Source organism: Acartia tonsa, chromosome 10, assembly GCF_053477335.1.
Source record: "Acartia tonsa isolate MP-2025a chromosome 10, ASM5347733v1, whole genome shotgun sequence".
NCBI classification, from domain to species: domain Eukaryota; kingdom Metazoa; phylum Arthropoda; class Copepoda; order Calanoida; family Acartiidae; genus Acartia; species Acartia tonsa.
The window spans coordinates 26,320,822-26,341,259 of record NC_137269.1 but is presented as its reverse complement, the minus strand read 5'-3'; positions in this window follow the sequence as shown (position 1 = coordinate 26,341,259).

The window sequence follows — 20,438 nt, the reverse complement described above, 5'->3', positions numbered from 1 at the left end:
ACTTTTTGAATCTTGGGTGTTAAAATTGATTCTTTCTGGTTACCGTTACCATAGAACATTATTATCGTTACCTGGTAACGATAATTATATTGCTGCTAATTTAAAAATTAGTTCACAATTAGTTTAGAATTATTGTTGTGTGGATTAATTTAACTATAAGCAATAATAGTTATAAGTTATAACAACTTGGTTAAAATACTTATATTAATGTAAAAATATTTAGGTGTATTTTTGTCATCAAAACTGTGAATCTGACAGCCTCATTGAATTTAATGGGTGTGAAAATGACAGTAAAACTGTGTTTATGACATAATAAAGGTGTAATTTTGACAGTGGATAAAAAAATATTTCCAAAAATACAGCTAAAAACGAAATTGACAAAAACACACCCACTTTTTGTTAAAAGCACAGTGGTTGTATTTTTGCTAGTGGTAAAAGTGGCAGCACCCCATACCCCACTGATACAGTAATCAGCTTAAACTCAGCTTACGATCAAAGCTGTCCATTACTGACAGACTATAATTGTATAAAAGCGTCTCTCTTTTAGAAATATTTTGCTAATGGAATGCATAAGTTATCAAAGAGCATCTTTATTTTGTTTACAATTCATGTCTATGTCAAACATTGTTTTCAAAACGTCTTCAATTCATATTTCTTTAAGCGCGGCTTTTCCATATTTTAGATATGTAAATCAGTCCTTTATATATCAATTATATATCCTTGAGTCTGCCTTCTCCTTTCTTAACCCCTACAAGGTTACACACCCCCCTTGCGAAACTCTGTGCACGAAACTGAACAAGAACATGTAATGTAATAAGTTATACCTATCATAATTTGTTCCACATAAAATCAAATTATAATTCTTATTATTAACCCTTCTATAGATTAAAATCATAAGTGGAGACTTAAATCAGGTTTTTAAAAAATGTATCAATGGTATTTAGCTATATATTCCAAAATCAGATGAATAGGATAATTATATCATAAATAAAGTTGTTGGTAAAAAAATTGCATCTTTTAAATGAACATACGGACTTTCTGGGAACGATTATAGAGTTGCTATGCTTTCTAAATCGTACCTAACGCAAATATCATGCAAAGTTTAAATTTAATAGGACGATTGTAACATGTCTAAATTATCGAAAAGAGCTTAACAAACGGACGTATTGACGGACCGTCCCTATTTATGATAAAGCTTCGCTTTTAAATATAATTATAAAAGAGAAATTGCTACAAGGAAAATCAATGATCGTTATTGATGTTATCGTTTGTAAATGATTTTGTGTTATATAATGTTATTTTTAGGGGATGGTCCACTTTCTAAATTTTCAGAAAAGAAAGCTTTCTATAATTAGGTTTTTACGTCCGTCCGTCCGTACGGTAAAGTTAGCTCTTTTCGTTAATTGAGGCATGCTAGAATTGTTCTATCGACATAAAACTTTGGATAGTTATTCTTCTAACAATTAGGTACGACTTCGAATGCGTAACAACTCTAGAATCGTTAATCGTCCGTTGATTTAAAACATTCTGTTTTTTAACTTTTTTATAACATTTTTTTATATGTAGTAATATCAAATTCATCCTCTGATTTTTAGAACAATGATTCCTAGGACAAATAGGTACAATAATCAAAGCGTATCATCTCTATAATCATGTAAGAAATATATGCGTGTCCTTTAACAGAATCCTGTTTTAAGCAATTTTGCATCAAGCTTAAGTACATTATATAATTTATTTTTATTTTTAGATTAATATTCTGCTTATTAAGTTTTGACACCATAAAACTTTTCATGTTCGTTTGTATTACCTTTGGCTTTCATAGCTTCCAATTTATGGATATTGTCGTCCTTGTTTACCATTCAGAGCTAAAATGTGTGTTTTCGCATCTACATAATTTTAATGCTTCAGATTTAGAGGTTTATACAGGAAGGGAGGGGACATTGGTCTGTAAATAACAATGGTTCTCTAATTCGTTGGCTTTAAAAAAGGCCCCTTCTGGATTAGTTTGTACAAACTTTCAGTTTTAAACTTTCCACCGATAATTTACAGAGTAATTTGTTCACTAATTTACCATCTATTGTCTTATCCCTTTAGATCCCTGGATTTTTGGAAAGTTTTTTGGGGGTAGGTGTCCACTTTCTATACTTACTTTACTAGAGATAAACTCTCTAAATCAGCCAGTATAACAATGGAAGAACAATACGGCCATGTTATTGGCTGAATTATGTACAGATTTTGGAACAAAAGCGCATATTTTTGTAAGCATGATAAGTCAAAAATATTCATATACAACGCCTTTTTTGGGTAAATTCCATCGTCTAAAAATTTAATATAAAACTTATACCAAAACTTATAATATTTTAGCAATGAATAGTTAAAAAACTCGTTTATTGGTCAGTTCGTTCATCCAGTATGAGGGAAGTGGATGGGATAAGAGTTTGGAAGGTGGAATCGTTATTTTAGCCCGCTGCGTGATTGATTCACTAAAATAGAGAACATGGAAATCTGGTGTAAGATCCAAGTAACGATCTATCCATTTACCAAGCACAAACCGGATATGATGATATGCGAAAGTGAATGAACACTTCATATAAACCAGCTGGGCACAAGATATAGGGAAATGTACATGAAACAAAATTAATATTTTTAAAAAATTAATAGAGAGAGCGAGAGAGGGAGGAGATTTATAATTTTTCAACCAAAAAAACTACAAAAGGAAAAAAATTGCTAAATGAACACTATCTCAGTAGTGTATCAGTATCACATGGTTTTCAGCTATTTTACCCCCTACTCTAATGCTGCGTATTAAATGTCATTGAACTCTACATACGTTGTTACGTACTTTGGCATTATTACACATATCATAGGTTACTACGTCATTATGAAGCTAGGATTTCGTCTTTACGTCACTGCGCAGTTTCAACATATTTTTGTGTATCTTAGCAGCTTCGCTTCTAGCCTATAGGGACGTGGTAAAAAGATAGATTGAAAAACATACTAACTTTAAATATCCAAATAAGCAAAAGTCATCATGTTTAAATTAAACAAACAGACATCCGGTAATGCTTAAAGAGTTGCTTTTCATAAATTATGCCAAACAGTTATAGGAATCAGCTTGCAAAGTTTAAACAAATAAAATTTTGGTAGGGCGAGAAGTTTCTCGTGTATTTGTCTTTTACTCTACGCCAGATTAGGTTAGGTTATATTATATATTTCCCTCAAATTTCTCGGTTGACCACAGAAACCTCCATCCCCCCTTACTTTGAAATAACGGGAGAGGGCAGCAGGGCAGCTTGTTTTAAGCACAAAGTAAAATAACTAATTCTTTTTAAAATATTCAAAACCAGAGCTGGATCTTTAAATCATTTTAGTGGTGAGCCAGATCGGGGTGAGCCAACTTTCCATCAATGAGAGCACAGCATTTTATGAAATGCCACGCTGTGATTAGCTGAAATTCGGCTCCCCCCGATCTGGCTCATTACTAAAATGATTTAAAGATCCAGCTAAGAACTGTTTCTTTCCTTTAGGGAAGATTTGAATTTCAACAAGGAATATTACGAAAGTACTTTTAGCAGAGCGAGTGTGGTTTTTTTTCAAGCGATACATCCTTATAACTAACCTCCTTTACTAATTTGTCTTTTACCAGCGGCTACGCCCCTAGAGGCCTCTAGTGGCACTTTAAATGTCTCTAAAATATTTTTAAAAATTCCATTTCTTTGTTATTTCTCTCAGGAGGGTGGTGGCCAATATAGTTGTAAACCTTTCCGTAACCTATGAGAAACTACTTTGTTAAGGAGAACCCAATCGGTTCAGCGTTCAGCGAGATCCGTCGATACAAACAGACATACAGACAGACAAACAGACAAACAGACAAACAGACAAACAGACAAACATCCTGTTACTTTATTATTATGAGGATAATACAAAGTAGAATGATGAGTGTCTTTCCATCTCTTTGTCTGTTTGTTAGATCTCGGTAACCGATTAGCCAATTGGGCTTTATCTACTTGTCACCCCCCCCCCCCATGAAAAATGACTATTTATTACCATGCATGGTTAGGACATCCCGAAAATTATTGTGCAACCTAAGGGTTACTACATTGTATTACAGAAAGCTTGATTTTTATTTTAATATTCGTGAAAAATTTTCTATAATAAGATGCTATACAAGATTTTTCAGTATGGCCGTAGTACTAGAAACAATATTATACTTGCAGGGGTATGACAATTGAAATCACTTATAAACTCAATCGCGTATTAGTTTGCTCACAAACAAAATTTTTATTTCACTTTATTAAACAATTTTCATTGCTTTAAGAATATTTGGACTATGCATTTTTATACTATTAATTCACAAATGATAACAAAGTAAATAAAAAAACTCTTTATCTTTTAACTTTAAGAAAATACTTATCTACTAGCGGCTACGCCCCTAGACGCATCTGGTGGCACTTTAAATTTTTTTAATAACATGTCTATGTTGCGTTCAAGGCTCTACGTACATTTTTTTTTATTTTTTTGTGATTTCTCTTTTAAGGGTGGTGGTACCCTCCCCCAAAATGGTAATAAACCTTCCCGGGACCTATGAGAAGCTACCCAGTTAAGGAGAATCCGATCGGTTCAGCGATTAGCGAGATCCTTTGCTACAGACAAAAAAGCTTACTACTTTATATAATACTAGCGGATTCGCCCCTAGCCTCTAGGGGCTTTGCCCAAAGAGGTGATTCGTAAAAGGACCAAGGAAATCTCCTGCAAAAAAAAAAAAATAAAGGACCAAGGAAATCTTCTGCAATAAAAAAAAATAAAAATGGGGGGGGGTTTTGTTTTTGGGGGGGTTGGGGGTGTCCCACCCCCCAAGAAAATAGCTTAAAACCATCACAGGACCAGTAGGTATAATCCCTGAAAAGTAGAGCCCAATCGGTTCAGCGGTTACTGAGATCTTAAGCTTCAGACGGACAGACAGACGGACAGACAGACAGACGGACAGACATCGTTCTACTTTGAATTATAGACTAGCGGCTGTGCCCCTAGCATCTAGGGGCTCTATATTCAAAGCGTTATGGAAGAGCAAAAAATAGCCTAAAACCACCTTAGGACCGTTAAGAAGCTTCACTGTAAAGGAGAACTGTATCAGTTCAGTGGTTAGCGAGATCCTTCGCTACAGAAAGAAAAAAGCTTACTACTTTATATAATAGGAGGATAAATCTGAACAAAACGATGGATTTATAAAACTTTATCATGGAAAAATCATAGAAATACCTCTGCTAAAAGTTCTAATTAACAAAGATCTGTTTTGCATGTATAATTGTCCCAGAAATCGTCATCTTTAATACAAAGTAGAGCGATGACTGTCTGTCTGTTTGTTTGTTTGTACCGAGGGATCTCGCTAACCGCTGAACCGATCGGGGAGCTTCTCATTGGTCCCGGGAAGGTTTATAACTATTTTCTTGTGGGGTGGGACACCCCGAACCCCCCACCCTCCCAAAAAAAATTCTTTTGAAAACTAATATTAAAATAGTGGGGTCGACAAATTCTCTTTTAAATCTAAAAATGAAAAATTAGGTTGACCAAACCTCTTGGGGCAAAACCCTAGAGGTTTCAATATGTAGTATAGACGTAGGACAGATCTTCCTTAATTATAGAGTAGACTTGCTACTTTTACCAATAATAAACTTCACCTTATCTAATGTTGATCAACACTTTATTTATAGTTAACGGATGTAATAATAACTGGATATATATATGATAATTATATGATCCTGGGTTGGTATATTGTAACTGTGGTGTCCGCACCTAGGGACTCGAACCTACAGCTACAGGGGAGCGAACCTAGCTATGCTAAATTCTAAAACCAACTGAAGTTGTCTAGCTTTGCATTGTGTTGCTTAAACCCACAGCTTATACTTTTTTGACAGCTACCCCTTTTGGCCATTATCCATTTTTAGCTGTCTATTTAGACTAATATTAAGATCAGAGCAAAGCTAGTCTTTAACTTATACCACAAATACAAAGTATTATTTGGATTATTGATACACGACTAAACGGCTACAACATTTATATGTAACAAAAGCATTATTTTGAAAGGAAACAATATTAAAATTTTTAAAAGTTTGGTTGTCAGTCCATCAAAATCTCTGAAATGGCTTGGCTCATTGGATTCTTCTTTTCTCAGATTATAATCTGAGAAATTCTACGAACATTTAAAATTTTTTTGGTCCATCCTAGGGGTAGCTAGCTATTCTAACCAACAATTCTTCAAAAAATCACGAAATCTTACTAAGTATCTGGTGGTATATTTTGTTTTTGTCATGTATCTGAAGAGGGGTGGAAAATAAGGGGAGGAAAAGGAGAAGAAAAGGGGAAGGTGGTTGTGGGGAAATTTTCCTTTAAAATTGTTTGTCAGAATATCATTCACTTGTTTATGGGTCCATCCTTCCATTATTCATGATAATTTGAAAAATATAGTTTATAGGACAATAAGGTACAATCTTTAAATGCTGACACATCACTTCTCCAACTGTCTGATTTCTTGAGCTTTTATGAATGTTGTCATCCTTGTTTTTAAAGACTTTATATTGATAAAGCCATGAGAAATGTTCACAAAATGACAGGGAGGGAGGGGATATTGGACTGTTTATTACACTAGTCCCCAGAGTTTTATACAATTTTTCTTAATCGTTGGCATCACAACTTTTGGGACTATTTATTGAATTTCGATTGGTTGATTCATAAAGAATGTTATCCAAGCGTTTTAATCCACAAAGGGTTAATTTTGAATAAAATCAATTTATTGGCCATTGTCTTATCCCTTTAGATCCCTGATAAATGACAAGATCTGAGATGTTTAAAACAATACTTTGCCTGTAAAAATAATCATGCATATCAAAAAAACATAAATACTTCTTTTAGATGGCGATGCTGCATACAAATTTGTTAATCCTATTTTAAGTAAGCTTAACAGAAGTCCTGTGATGGTTTTAGACAATTGAATTTTCAGATATAAGTCTTGAAATGGTTTTAAGTTATTTTTCTAGCTCCTCTCAGTCCCTTTGAATACAGAGCCCTTAGATGCTAGGATCGTAGCCACTAGTTGGTAAAAAGTATATTTGGTTTGGTACCTTTGTTTTTTTCGAACTTTAAAAAAAAGTATTTTGATACTTATTGTAGGTTAGGCTAAGTCAAGGTTATAAGAGTCCTGCAGGTATGGTACTTGTACCAACTATTCAAGTTCCCAAAGTTTTAAACCCAAAAATTTACTAAAAATTTAGGTTCCGCTAAATTTTACATTCCACCAATGTCCCCTGACAATTTTTACAATAAAATTATAATTTTACTCAGGGGTAGCTATTCTAACCAACAATTCTACAAAAAATCATGAAGTATAGATATTTTGTTTTTGTTATGTTACTGAAGAGGGGTGGGAAAGAAAGGGAGGAAAAGGGGAAGTGGGTTGTGGGGAAATTTTTCTTTAGAGTTGTTTGTCAGAATAGCATTCCCTTGTCCCTAAATTTTACTAAAGTATTTAATATTTACTGTCTTTTTAATTTTTATTAATGGTTTTTCCTGTATGACTTCTAATAATATTAAAATACAAATCGTATAATTAATACTAGTTTTGTTAGCCCCGGGCTTTCGACCCCTCTGGGCTAACAAAAATGATTTTTTTCTTATCATTTTTTAACTTAATAACCGCGAAAAGCTGTCTATTATTTTCATTTTTTCTTCTTCAAAAATCTATATAATCGCTTAATTTCCAAGCCCCTGGTATGCCCTATAGAAAAGAAATTTTGTTACCAACAACATTTTAGATGTGTATAAAATCTTATCCATTCTAATACAATACAAAATATATTTGTATGGCTGTAAAGTAATTTTTATCCAAATTTTTATAAATACGTTCTCTCATTCGTTGGCTTAAAAACGTTGGATACTATTATCAAATCATGACTGATGGTACAAAGATTAAAATTGCTTTAAAATCTGCCAGTCCCATTTTTGCCCTTAGAACAGAGCTTTAGTTACCAAGACTTTAGATGTACATAAAATTAACGTACTAGGCACATATGGGCATTTGGTCCATTTCCCTCAACTGATTGTGGATCAACCAAACCCCCCCCCCCCTTCATGTTTCTTCAAATAATTCAAAAACTTTTCCTGGCAAGAAAGCTTACATCAGAGACTAGTACAAAAAATTATTTAGAATGTGTCGATATAATTCTAATATTGAAGAAATCAAAGTTTAAGTCTGTGCAAAAATATATTTAATGTCAATTAGTGAAAATATTTATTTTGTAATTATTTACACCAAAAATTCCGCTTGCCATAAATACATTCATACTTTTTTAATTGCACTGACAAAAATACATCAACTGTAATTTAGCTGGATGTGTAAATGGCAGCCCCCCCCCCCTTACATTGCATATTGAGAGTAAATAATACAGATGCTTTTTTATATCTTAATCGTCTTAAGAATTATTAATCAAACATCAATTATCAAAGGATGAAATAATAAGTATAGATGGGGTGATGGTTTCGATGTATGCGATGCAAACAAAGGCATTTAAATATGCTATTGTTTTATTAATATAGCCACAAAAAGGTCGGCTTGACGTTTTTGAATAGATCTTTTAAAATGCATTTATAAAATGTGTTTGTTCATTATGCTTTGATCATGATGTTAATCTAAAATATTTATTTATCACACATCGCATTGTAGATAGCTTTATAGGGAAATGAAAATGAAAAATTGTAAATGAAAAATTTTTTCGTTAGCCCTGATTAAATATATATTATTTTTATTTTAATATTCATGGAAAATTTCTGTGTTACGATGATAATTTTTCTTTATGACTGAGAACCGGTTCTAATCCAGAGTATATTATTTGGTTTCGAAGCCATACAATATACAATTTTCATTTGAAATATAAATACCATAGAATTATTAAAAAAGCCAAGATTTTCTTTTTTATATAGAACTAAAAAAAAGGGAGGGATGACCCTACTCGAATTTAGGGGCGCAGTTGTTTTAGGAAACAGCTTAGCAACAAAATGTAACAATAGCTTGTTTGAAAAAAAGAATAAAAAGCTATAATTTTTTGAAATTGTGATATTTATAAAATTAAGAAAATCTAAATAACTTAATACCGTTAATTTTGTGGCGAAATGTCATACAGGCAGACGAACGGACATTTCAGTTATAGAGTAGTTGTGCTTCTAATAATAATATTTATTTTCTTCTAGACCATGATGAAAGAATAATTGATTAGTATCAGGGATCTACAGGGATAAGACAATGGAAAATAAATTGATGTTCATCCCCAATGATTATACACAAAATTACCTATTCTGTAGATTATAGTGGTTGAAACGTTATGACACTCAAAATATGTCAGGCAAATAACCAAGGAAATATTGTTTCAGAAGGTTGAATATATTTTCCAGTTTGGCTTCGAAACCGATTAATATCCGCTAGATTAGAACCAGCTCATAGCCATAATGATGCATTGTATTTCAAACAATTTTCCACAAATATGAAAATAAAAATCATAAAATTAATGTTTAGTTTTAATATCCATGGAAAGCTGTCTATGGTAAGATAGGAAAAATAACTCTTAAAACATCGTTGTAAACTAGTAAATATTACTATCTATAATACAAAGTAGCTTGATGTCTGTCCGTACGTCTGTCCGTCAGTCTGAAGCTTAAGATCTCGGTAACCGCTCAACCAAAAGGGCTTTACTCTTCAGGGAATATACCTACTGGTCCTGTGGTGGTTTTAGGCTATTTTCTAGGGGGTTGAGACAACCCGACAACTCCTCCCCCTCAAAAAAAGTAGTTACTTCACAAAAAATGGCAGCACCAGAAATACTTATTTTTTTTTAATTACTTCTTGGGACAAAGCCCCTAGAGGCAAGGGGCAAATAAAATATATATTTAAAATTGGAGAAAAAGTTCTATGTACTATAGAAAATGAGACCCTGAATTAGCATGTTATATCCACTTAGGAAGTTACACAAAGGAAATAAATATTAGTTTTCTTATATAAAGGAGATTTTGTTATTAATACATTTGGAAATAATGGATTTTACCAGGGGTCTTACGGGATAAGACAATGAGCGATATTTTATGTAAACCCCCAATGAGGATAAACCAAATTTTCTTTTGTAGATTAAAATTATTTGTTAAAAAGTTTGGACACTGCTATTTTGAACCAACGATTCGAGATTTAATAAAAGTCCCCAAAGTTTTTGGGTCCAATATTTGTATAAAATTTGCTTAATCCATGTCAAAAAGTTGGAGTTATGTCATGATGTAATTATATTTGTGCTATGTCGATAATTTGTCAACAATAACCACTTTTTATTAAAGCCATATAGTTAAGGCTTTTATTTTATCTGAGCAGGGACGTCCAAGCTTTTTATTTTGAGGAGGGGTGAAATGAGGAGTTTTGAGGGTTTAAAAGGGTTAAATTAATGAATTCTAAAAAAATTCTGTGAGGGATGAAATGAGAGGTTTCAAAGTGGGATAACTGACCTTTATTCCAACCCTTGTTCGTCAATGTATTTGATATTTTTTTAATTCGCCTGTTTTAAAAGTACGAAAAAAAACAAATAAACAACGAAAAGAAACATTTTATTTTTTAGCGAGAAAAATTTCTTAATAAAAAATCAAGTTTTTGAGACACGACATGGTTGTATAAAATATCTAAATTATATAAGGAAAAAAAAAATCAATGTTGCCATCCATAGGTCTAGCGTGATAATGGATATATTATTACTTGGATCTTACACCAGGTTTTCATCTACTCTAATAAAGTGACACTTGTAGCCAGCTAAAATAACGATCACTCCACCCACCCCCTCACCTACAAATGGATGAACGAAATAACCAAAAAGTGATGTCCATGTTAGCAACCTAAATTAATAATAATTTTCCCCCTCTCATAATATAATGTATATTCTATATTCATTCTATCATAGGTCTACGAAACTATTCTTGAAAGCACAGCTTTTATACTAGCTTGCCCTTACATCTTTCAATAGCTATTTTTCGCATCGTAAAATAGACAGCTTTCCGTGAATATTAAAAAATTATGAAAGATTGAAACTAGTTTTGTTATCCCCGAAGGGCCCAAGGCCCGAAATAACAAAACTAATACTAAATTTATGGTTTTTATTTTTCCATTCGTTGACAAATGTCTGTAATACGATGCTAAACATAAGTATTCAGTATAGCTGAGAACCGGTTCTAATCCAACGAATTTTAATCGGTTTCGAAGCCATACTGGAAAGAATCTTCTAAGCAATTCAAAACTTGTAGCAATTCTATGTAGAAGAGAAAATGCATGTCGTAAAGATTTTAATTTTGCGTTGCTGTTTATATTTTGAATAAAAAAATGTCTTTGAAATGAATATTTTAAAAATCCAGTAAATAGGATGGACAGACGGACGGACCCTATGTGTAGAAAAATTTCGCCTTGGATAAAGAGCGCTTTTGTGAATATTGTCCTTTTTGTTTGATCAATGTCAGATTAGAACTATATAGCCATAAAAATACAATCATACTGCAAAATACCGGCCTATTTTTTTTAGTACAGCGAAGCTTAATCTATAATAAATACTAGAGGTGGCGTTCTAAAATTATCTCGCTATTGGCTAGATTGAATCTTAATCTTTTCCTTCCATTGGCCTATCTCTGAATATTAATCTTTTTCTTCCATTGTCCAATCACTGAATATCAACCATACTACAAAAAAATTACTACACTTAAAGATTTTTTTAAAGATACTACAACTTTGGTTTCGTTTTTTCATCATTTTTTTAGAGATTATATGTCCCTTTCTCTCACTTCCCTTTCCTTCCATCTTTTTTAAATTTCATTATGTTTTATTTAAAACTGATTTATAATTTTGTCTCTCTTTCTTTAAATATTTTAGAATCCTGTATTTTTTTTGTTTCAAATTATCTTCCTCAAAGGGTTAAAATATTTAGTTAAATGTTATATTTTAGTTTAATATCTGAACACATTACAGACGCAACGCTAGTATCAAATTATTTAAAAACTAAGTTTTCTTTGATTTACTATTTTAAAAATTTAAATATTCTATTTTATGAATAGTAATTTAATACTTTAGTATAATTCAAATAGCAACATGAAATTTAAAAAAAGAATTTATTCTTCATAGAGTAAAATAATGGGTCTTATAGTTCTGGTCAATGAGAGTTTATTATGGATTTTTGGAGCACTATGAGTATTAAACACTCTACTATTGGAAGACTCGAGCTCATATATAGACGTTTATTTCCTTTATAGATCTGTCATGGATCTTGATGCATTAAAGCAAGCCGTTTTATAAAAAATCTGTCGAAAATAATTCATAAGGTAAAAAACAGAAAAAGTAATCGCTCATATAGGTATAGAATAAGTTAGTTTGTAAATGCATTTGGTAGAAAAATGAGACAAATTCTACTTCTAATATTAGAGCTTACTTCCTAAAGGGAGGGAGGGAGCAATCAAGTATATATTTTTTGTTTTGTTAGCATAAAACTTTGCTGAATTCTATTCCATGTAGAAATTAACATAAAAAATTTGAAACAAGGATAACAACATCAAAAAAAGCGAAACTCTAAAATTAGAATGTATGACAAAAGAACATAAACACTTGTAGAGTGTTAAACTCAATAAGCAGAATATTAACAAAATTGTATATAAATGTGATGGAAAATTACAGGATACTGTTTGAGGACTTGGTTATGGAGACGCTCCTCTTTTAATATTGTACCTTGTTGTTCTAGGAATAAATATTCCAAAAATCAGATGAATAGGATAAATTTATCACACACAAAAGACGTACGGACTTTCTGGTTAAGATTAAAAGGTTGCCACACTATATAAATCGTACCTGAATTATACAAGAATCATCATGCAAAGTTTGAAGACAATAGGAAAATTCTAATCGTTCCGTATAAATGGCGTACTTACGAACGGACGGACGTTCGAAGATACCATAATTAAAGAAAAGTTAGGCTTTTAAAAAGAATATAAAAATAAAAATTGTTGGTGATGATTAAGTTAAAAAAAAAAAGAATCTAAAACATTTGAAGTGTTTGTGTAATCGATATATAATTAATTGGATGTTGCACTATATTTTTGCACTCTAATAAAACAGTCCTTCCAGCTGACTAATATAACGATACCCCACATCCCCTCCCCTCCTACCAGAGCAAAAAACTAATCAATAAATTGGGACTAAAGTATCAATGTATTTGACGACAAATTTCCCTCGTAATAATATCCAAGTTAATTACATAAATCCAATGTTGGTGTTGATTAAGTTGTCAATCAAGGGCAACTATTGTGTTGACAACAGGAATAAACAGATACTTAGTTACTCAATAAAATTAAGGTCAATTGTGTCCATAAATAGCGCAGCATAAATATATATAGTTTTTTTTTGGTGCAAGACTTAAAATATCAATAACTACTGAAGCGATTAAGTTCTCCCCTATAAAGAGACTTGGCATAGTTTTCGAAATGGTTTTAGGCTACTTAAATTAAGATTTCAGTTTTTTTTTATTGCTAAAGATTAGAGAGAGAGAGAGAGAGAGAGAGAGAGAGAGAGAGAGAAAGAGAGAAAGAAAGAATGAAAGAAAGATGGAGAGAGAGAGAGAGAGAGAGAGAGAGAGAGAGAGAGAGATAGAGAGAGAGAAAGAAAGAAAGAAAGAAAGAAAGAAAGAAAGAAAGATGGAGAGAGAGAGGGAGAGAAAGAGAGTGAGAGAGAGAGAGTAGAGAGAGTGAGAGAGAGAGAGAGAGAGAGAGAGAGAGAGAGAGAGAGAGAGAGAAAGAAAGATGGAGTGAGAGAGAGAGAAAGAGACAGTTAGAAACGGCAAAATCAATTCAAGAATTTTTTTGACTTAAAAAATGATTGCGACCTATCTCTATTTTTGTGGACCAATAGTCTATCTGTAAATCTATCTTAATTGGCACAAATCAGGAATAACAATGGATATAGGATATGCATGGATATAATTCAAGGGGAAAATTTGCCGTCAACTTAGCTTGCTAATTTGAACATCACTTATTGGTCAGTTCGTTTATACAGTAGGAGGGGAAAGAAAAAGAAAAGGAGAGCAAGAGAGAGAGTGAGGGAGAAAGAGAGAGAGAGAGAGAGAGAGAGAGAGAGAGAGAGAGAGAGAGAGGGAGAGAGAGAGAGAGAGAGAGAGAGAGAGTGAGAGAGAGAGAGAGAGAGAGAGAGAGAGAGAGAGAGAGAGAGATAGAGAGAGAGAGAAAGAGAAGGGGAAATCAAAGGGAAAAATTTGCCTTCAACTTAGCTTGCTACTATGAACATCACTTATTGGTCAGTTCGTTTATACAGTAGGAGGGGATGTAGTAAAGGGGTTGGATGGGAGGAATTGTTATTTTTGCCAGCTACAAGTTTAACTGTATTAGGGTACATGATAATCTGGTATAAGATCCAAATAATAATAAATCCATTGGAGTAAGAGAAGGAAAATGTAGAGATGTCTCAGCATGGTGTGCATTCACTATTCTACATGGATCATATTATCAAATAATTACAACAGCATAAACCTTAATTCCCGTTTAATTCAGTAATAGTTATTTATCGCATCATATTATAGGCAGCTTTACGCTAATAAAACTGGTATTAAATTAATTATTTTTAAATAACATTCGTGGAAACGTCTGTAATACGATGCGGTACGTGGTTTTTCAGTATGGCTGAGAATCGGTTCCAATCCACCGGATATTAAACGGTTTCGTAGCCATACTGGAAAATTAATTAATTTGCTATTCTGTATTTTTGGAAATATAAAAAGCATATGTGGATATGCTAATATTTTGGAAATATAAAAACTATATGTGAATATGCTAATATTTTGGAAATATAAAAACCATATGTGGATATGCTAATATGCGGAAGGGAATGCACACTTTAAGAATTGGCTCTAAAAAGTATTATCAGTCATCATCAGACAACATTTTTGGTGGTTTCCCTCAAATTGCCTATTTGAGCACAAAACCCCCTTTTTAACAAAAATTGGAAATAAAGGGTTGGGGTAGTATTTGTTTGTTTGTTCATTTATTTAGTTCAGGTTAGGTTAGGTTAAATTGGGTACTGGGTAGCCCCTTAGATCTAATCCCCGCATCGGATAAACTTATGAAAAAAATGACCCTCCCCGAACCCAGTAAAAGTGTCGGGTTGATTATGACGTAAAAAAATAATTAGCCAATGAGAGGCCACTATAATTTTTACAATTGGTCAATAATGGCCTCTCATTGGCTATTTTTTTTACGTCATAATCAGTCCGACACTATTACTGGGTTCACCCTCCCCCTTTCAATTTATTTTTTAAAATAGAGGGGGGGATCTGTGCTTAAAAGGCACTTTAAATGAAAGCTCCACATTTTTTGGTCATGGGTGGCTGGGAGCAAAGCTATGCTATAATTAACCAAGAACCCAAGTCAAATGTCTGACATATTTTTAGTCCAACATTAATGTAGTTAATATCATAGGTATAATCTCAAAACCAAGGATGTCCAAGTTTTTTTTATTATATTTTGGGGGTGGGGGGTGTGGGGAGGGGTGCAAAATCTCAATAGGCGACCCCTCAAAAAAACTTCCATGAGGGTAAAGATTAAAGTGGATTTGGAGGGGGGGGGGGGGGGATAAAACCCAATATTTTTCTACCGGGTAAGGCCAATGGACAAAAATTAATCTTTTCCCAATTACGACAAAAAATTCCTCTTATAGTAAAAATTGGGGGTATATGATATTAAATAAAATATATCTAAGTCTATAGAAACAAATATTATATCTATATCAATAAAGGAAAACCTAATATGATCTGCAATTATTAATTAATGTATATTGATTTGCAATCAACCGTTCTTGTTTAATTTGGTAAATTTTGTGGGTTTTAGTAATCTGATGAAAAAGATAACTGAAAAAATGAAATCCGTCTCCAAAATGACCAAAAATTGGTTATGTAATATAGATAAATATTTCTGGTATTTTAATCCAGGGAGTAAGGGAGGGGACAATGGGCAATTAATTCAATTTAAGAGTTTTCGCTGAAAAGCAATGAAAACCAGATTCATCCAGAAAATTTGACCAAAATTGTAGAGTTTCTATATATGAAATGACATTTTCTTGGGAAAAATATTTGTTAAAACCAGCCATCTTTTTTGTCTGCTATATTCAAAACTAACTTAGCTAGTTAGCGGGGCATTGATGCATTAGTACCCAAAGTCAGCCAGAACCTGCTGAATTCTTGCACATTCCCTTTAAGCCAGTACCCAAAGTATGAGACTCCTAAAAATTGAATATTCGATCAATTGTCCCCTCCCTTACTCCCTGATTTTAATCTCTAAAATGGAAATTCGAATACTATTTTGATGTAGCACGTGGTTACACGTGGTTACAAGTGCTAGTTTGTATTCCTACTAGGTAGTTGCTGCGCCCCTAGCATCGCAGGAACTAGACAGAGGAGCTCAAAAAAATATATCAATACCAACCACATACGAACAGAAAAATAAAAAAATGTAATATTAATACCAGTTTTATCAGTAAGGGCCTTCGGCTCTCAGAGCTAACAAAATTGATCTTATAATTTATCGTTTTACTATCCGCGGAAAGTTGTTTATATTACAATGCGATAAATAACAATTATTTTTTTTTAAATTGTAACTGTGTTTGCTTACTCTGCTTTCTTTGAACAAGAATATTCTTGTTTTTGGCATAATATTGGTTCATAAATTACATACATATTTATTTTATGTATTATATCTTCATTTTTTATTGTGTCTGGTAAGAAAATTAGATTTATATGATTAGATTATCATTATTCTTATCCTGCGTATACAGGTATATAAGTCAGTTCTGCTCAGAAAAAAATCCTTTTTTTCCTGCGCCTATAATTTAATTTGCATTTATACCATAAGAAAATCTTGAAAAGGTTTTTTTTGTAAGGTGAACTTTTTTTCTGAATTTATTGACATCCCAAATTCCCAAATGATGATGATGGTTATTTATGGCGTCGTATTATAGACAACCTTCCTCTGATTGAAAAAATGAAAATTATAAGATTAATTCAAGTTTTGATGGCCCAGAGAGACTTAAGGCCAGGTGCTACAAAACTGGTATTAATATTATGATTTTTATTTGATTTTTAGTAGACAATTGCTTAAAATACGATACGATACTTGATTTTTTCAGTATGGCTAAAAACAGGGTCTAATCTAGATGATTCTAATCGGTTTCGATGCCATATTTGAAAAGTAGGAAAAGTTTAAACTAACCAAAAAAAGATTTTTAAAAGTACCCGAAGTTTTTAAGCCACCCAATGAGAAAACGTATTTTGAAATTTGAATAATTTAGAGTCAATATCCTCTTCCTTCCTGATTTCCAGTGTATGTATAATAATAAATAAAATATGAGTACAGGTATTCTTATATTGTATAACAATATGTACATTGTACAAATATCTCATAAGTATAATACAAATATTTTTTTAGTAGCAAAGCTACTCTATAATTCACTTTGTCTGTCAGTCCGTCCGTCCGTCCGTAACGCTATGGGGGAAACGTGATTTTCTCGGCTCCTAATAAAGCTAGACCTCTGATTTTTTCGACCACATTTTCATTTTAGGCAGATTCTGAACTGCTTTAATTATTACAAATCAAATTGAAAATCACGTTTCCCAGACATACAAACAATTATTATTATAGCATAACTTTGCTTCTAAAAAACTAACAGGCCTAAATTTATAATTCATGGCTTGTAGCTATTAAAAATCCACAAAAAAATCTGAGAAAATGTATTTTGACTGCATACCTGGCATACCTGACATTCCTTTTTCAAACAAACAACTTTACATGAAACAAGATCAAATATTCGCTAACTATAACTTAAAATCTTTTGTAGCAACTAGGGGAAAGTACAAAAAAGTAACAGGATGTTTATCTGTCTGTCTGTAACAAATATCTCGCTGAACTAAATTGGTTTTTAAAGTAAGGATTCTTATAGGTACACTGAATGGATAAGACAATGGACGGTATATTATGACTAGCCTACAGCTCACGTTGTTCGCTGGTCTGTAATGCTCTTGAGAATATTAAATATCCGTACTGGAAAGGTAGAAGGCTAATGCAATTATTAAGATATGACGAAGCGCCCTCAGGCCGCCTTAGGGTCCGAGTTATTAGGAAAAATTATTATATTATAAATTATAGAGTAGCTTCTCTACTAAAAAATATTTTAGCAGAAAATCTTACATGAACTTTGTATGTCTGTCTGGTACACAATCAGAATTATGATTTACTTAAAATTAAAAATGAAAAGCAAATTTGTCTGTGAGGATTTCGCTGACTAAAAAGCATCATATATAATTAATTAACTTTGTCAGTCAGTCCGTCCATTATGCTAAAGTTTTAGTAATTAGATTTTATGTTTTAAGTTTACTGTATATATTTCTATTGACATCTAATGTTTTAACCATATTGTCCGTCTATTTTATTAGATTTTTATGGACTTCACAAAGTTTATGGATGTTATCATATGTTTCTTGGTACTCTAATTGAAATGTCTGTCTGTCTGTCTGTCTGAAAGAAACCGTAAAGAAGTAAACGTGAATTTCTCTTCAGTTATAAAAGATCAATGGCTGGAATTTAAAATATCCCCATACTGATGAACTTACTTTGTCCGTCCGTCTGTTTGAATGCTTTGATATGCATCTACTATCAAAGATATTATATAAATTATATTGTAAAGATTTCCATGTTTATTAGCTTTACTAAGGACTTATAAATGATGTCATCCTTGTTTAGCTTTAAAATTTCTAAGAAATTCTATATGTTCTATAATTAATATCTTATCAAGAGAAAGGGCACATCAAGGGTAAACCTCGGTGGGTTAGGGCCCCCTGCAGGAGTTAGGCTTATGCAAAAAAAAACTATCCCTTCTAATTTACAATTTATTTCTGAAATATGGAAGTGTATTTTCAATGCTCGATATGCACTCGATATGGGAAAGCACCCTAATCCTCACTTTGGCTGACCTTGCTTTTTTATTAAATATAATATTTTTTACGCGAAGCCCTTCTTTAATTAGAAATGTCCGTCTGAGGGTAAAACATAATTCACCATCTGCTATTAAAGATAGACGGTTTTAATTTTTGAGAATATACCCTATACCTTTAAGCTTCCAATATGTGATTTACTTATTCCATCAGCCTGTCGGGAATACCCTGCAAGGCATTTAATTTAAAATGTAAAAAATTTATTTATCAAATTCTAAATTAGATAGACGATCACGACTGATTTTTTCTAGAGAAGATTTTCCTGATAGATGAATATCTACTCTCTACCTGATTTAGTCGGTTAGTCTGTCTGTAACCCTCCAGATGACATCAATTTCTGTAGGGAAATGTGCCTTTTCTTCTATTGAAAATAGAAGTCTAGCCAATAGTCCTTAAAATAAAGTAACAGGATCTCGGTGTGTGTGTGTGTGTCTGTCTGTACTAAAAGATCTCTATAAACGCAGAATCGATATGGTCTGTCAGTCTATCGGTAATGCTCTGATTGTCATTTGATTGATAGAAAGATGAATTTTTCCCTGGTAAAATTTTACAGGGTGATGAGCATCTACTCTGCATCTCAATTGGCCCGTCAGTCTGTCTGCAAAAATATGTTTTTCCACTTTTTTTATGAAGGTTAAGATCTCAATAACTACTGAAGCAATTGGGTTCTCTATTTTAGGTAAGCTTTAAATAGGTCCCATGATGGTATTAGTCTATTTCATTTTCAGATGGTTTTGAGCTATTTTTTCTAGCCTGTTTCTGCCCCTTTTAATTGAGAGCCCCTGGATGCTAGGTACACATCCGCTAGTTTAAAATATTCTTATGCATTTAGAATAGAAAGAGATAAATATATTAACTTACACATAAAGATTACTTCAAGTTCAACTACTTACGTTAGAATTTCTGTCCGGCTGATTTTAGTTATTTATTTTATAATAAAAGCCTTTGATACTATGAACATATTAACATTCTACCTTAGCGTTTTCTTGTTTTTAAAAAAACCTCCCTCTAACTTGCTTTTTCTTCCATTTTCTTTTGATTTCTTAATTTAATCATCAAATACGTATTTATAATAAAGCCATTTTCATTCTTTCAAAAATGCAATTTAAATTACGGAATTTATTTTCCAATATATATTTTTTTTATAACCGTCAGGAAAGGGTTAAAATGTTTTTAATTTTTGTTTCAAAATTTGGACACATTAGAGAGGGGCGCTAGAATCAACTCATTTTAAAACTAAGTTTTCTTAAATTTACTATATTATGAATTTAAATTTTCTTTTTTCAGAATAGTAATAAAATACTTCAATATTATGTAAATAGCAAGATGAAATAAAAAAAA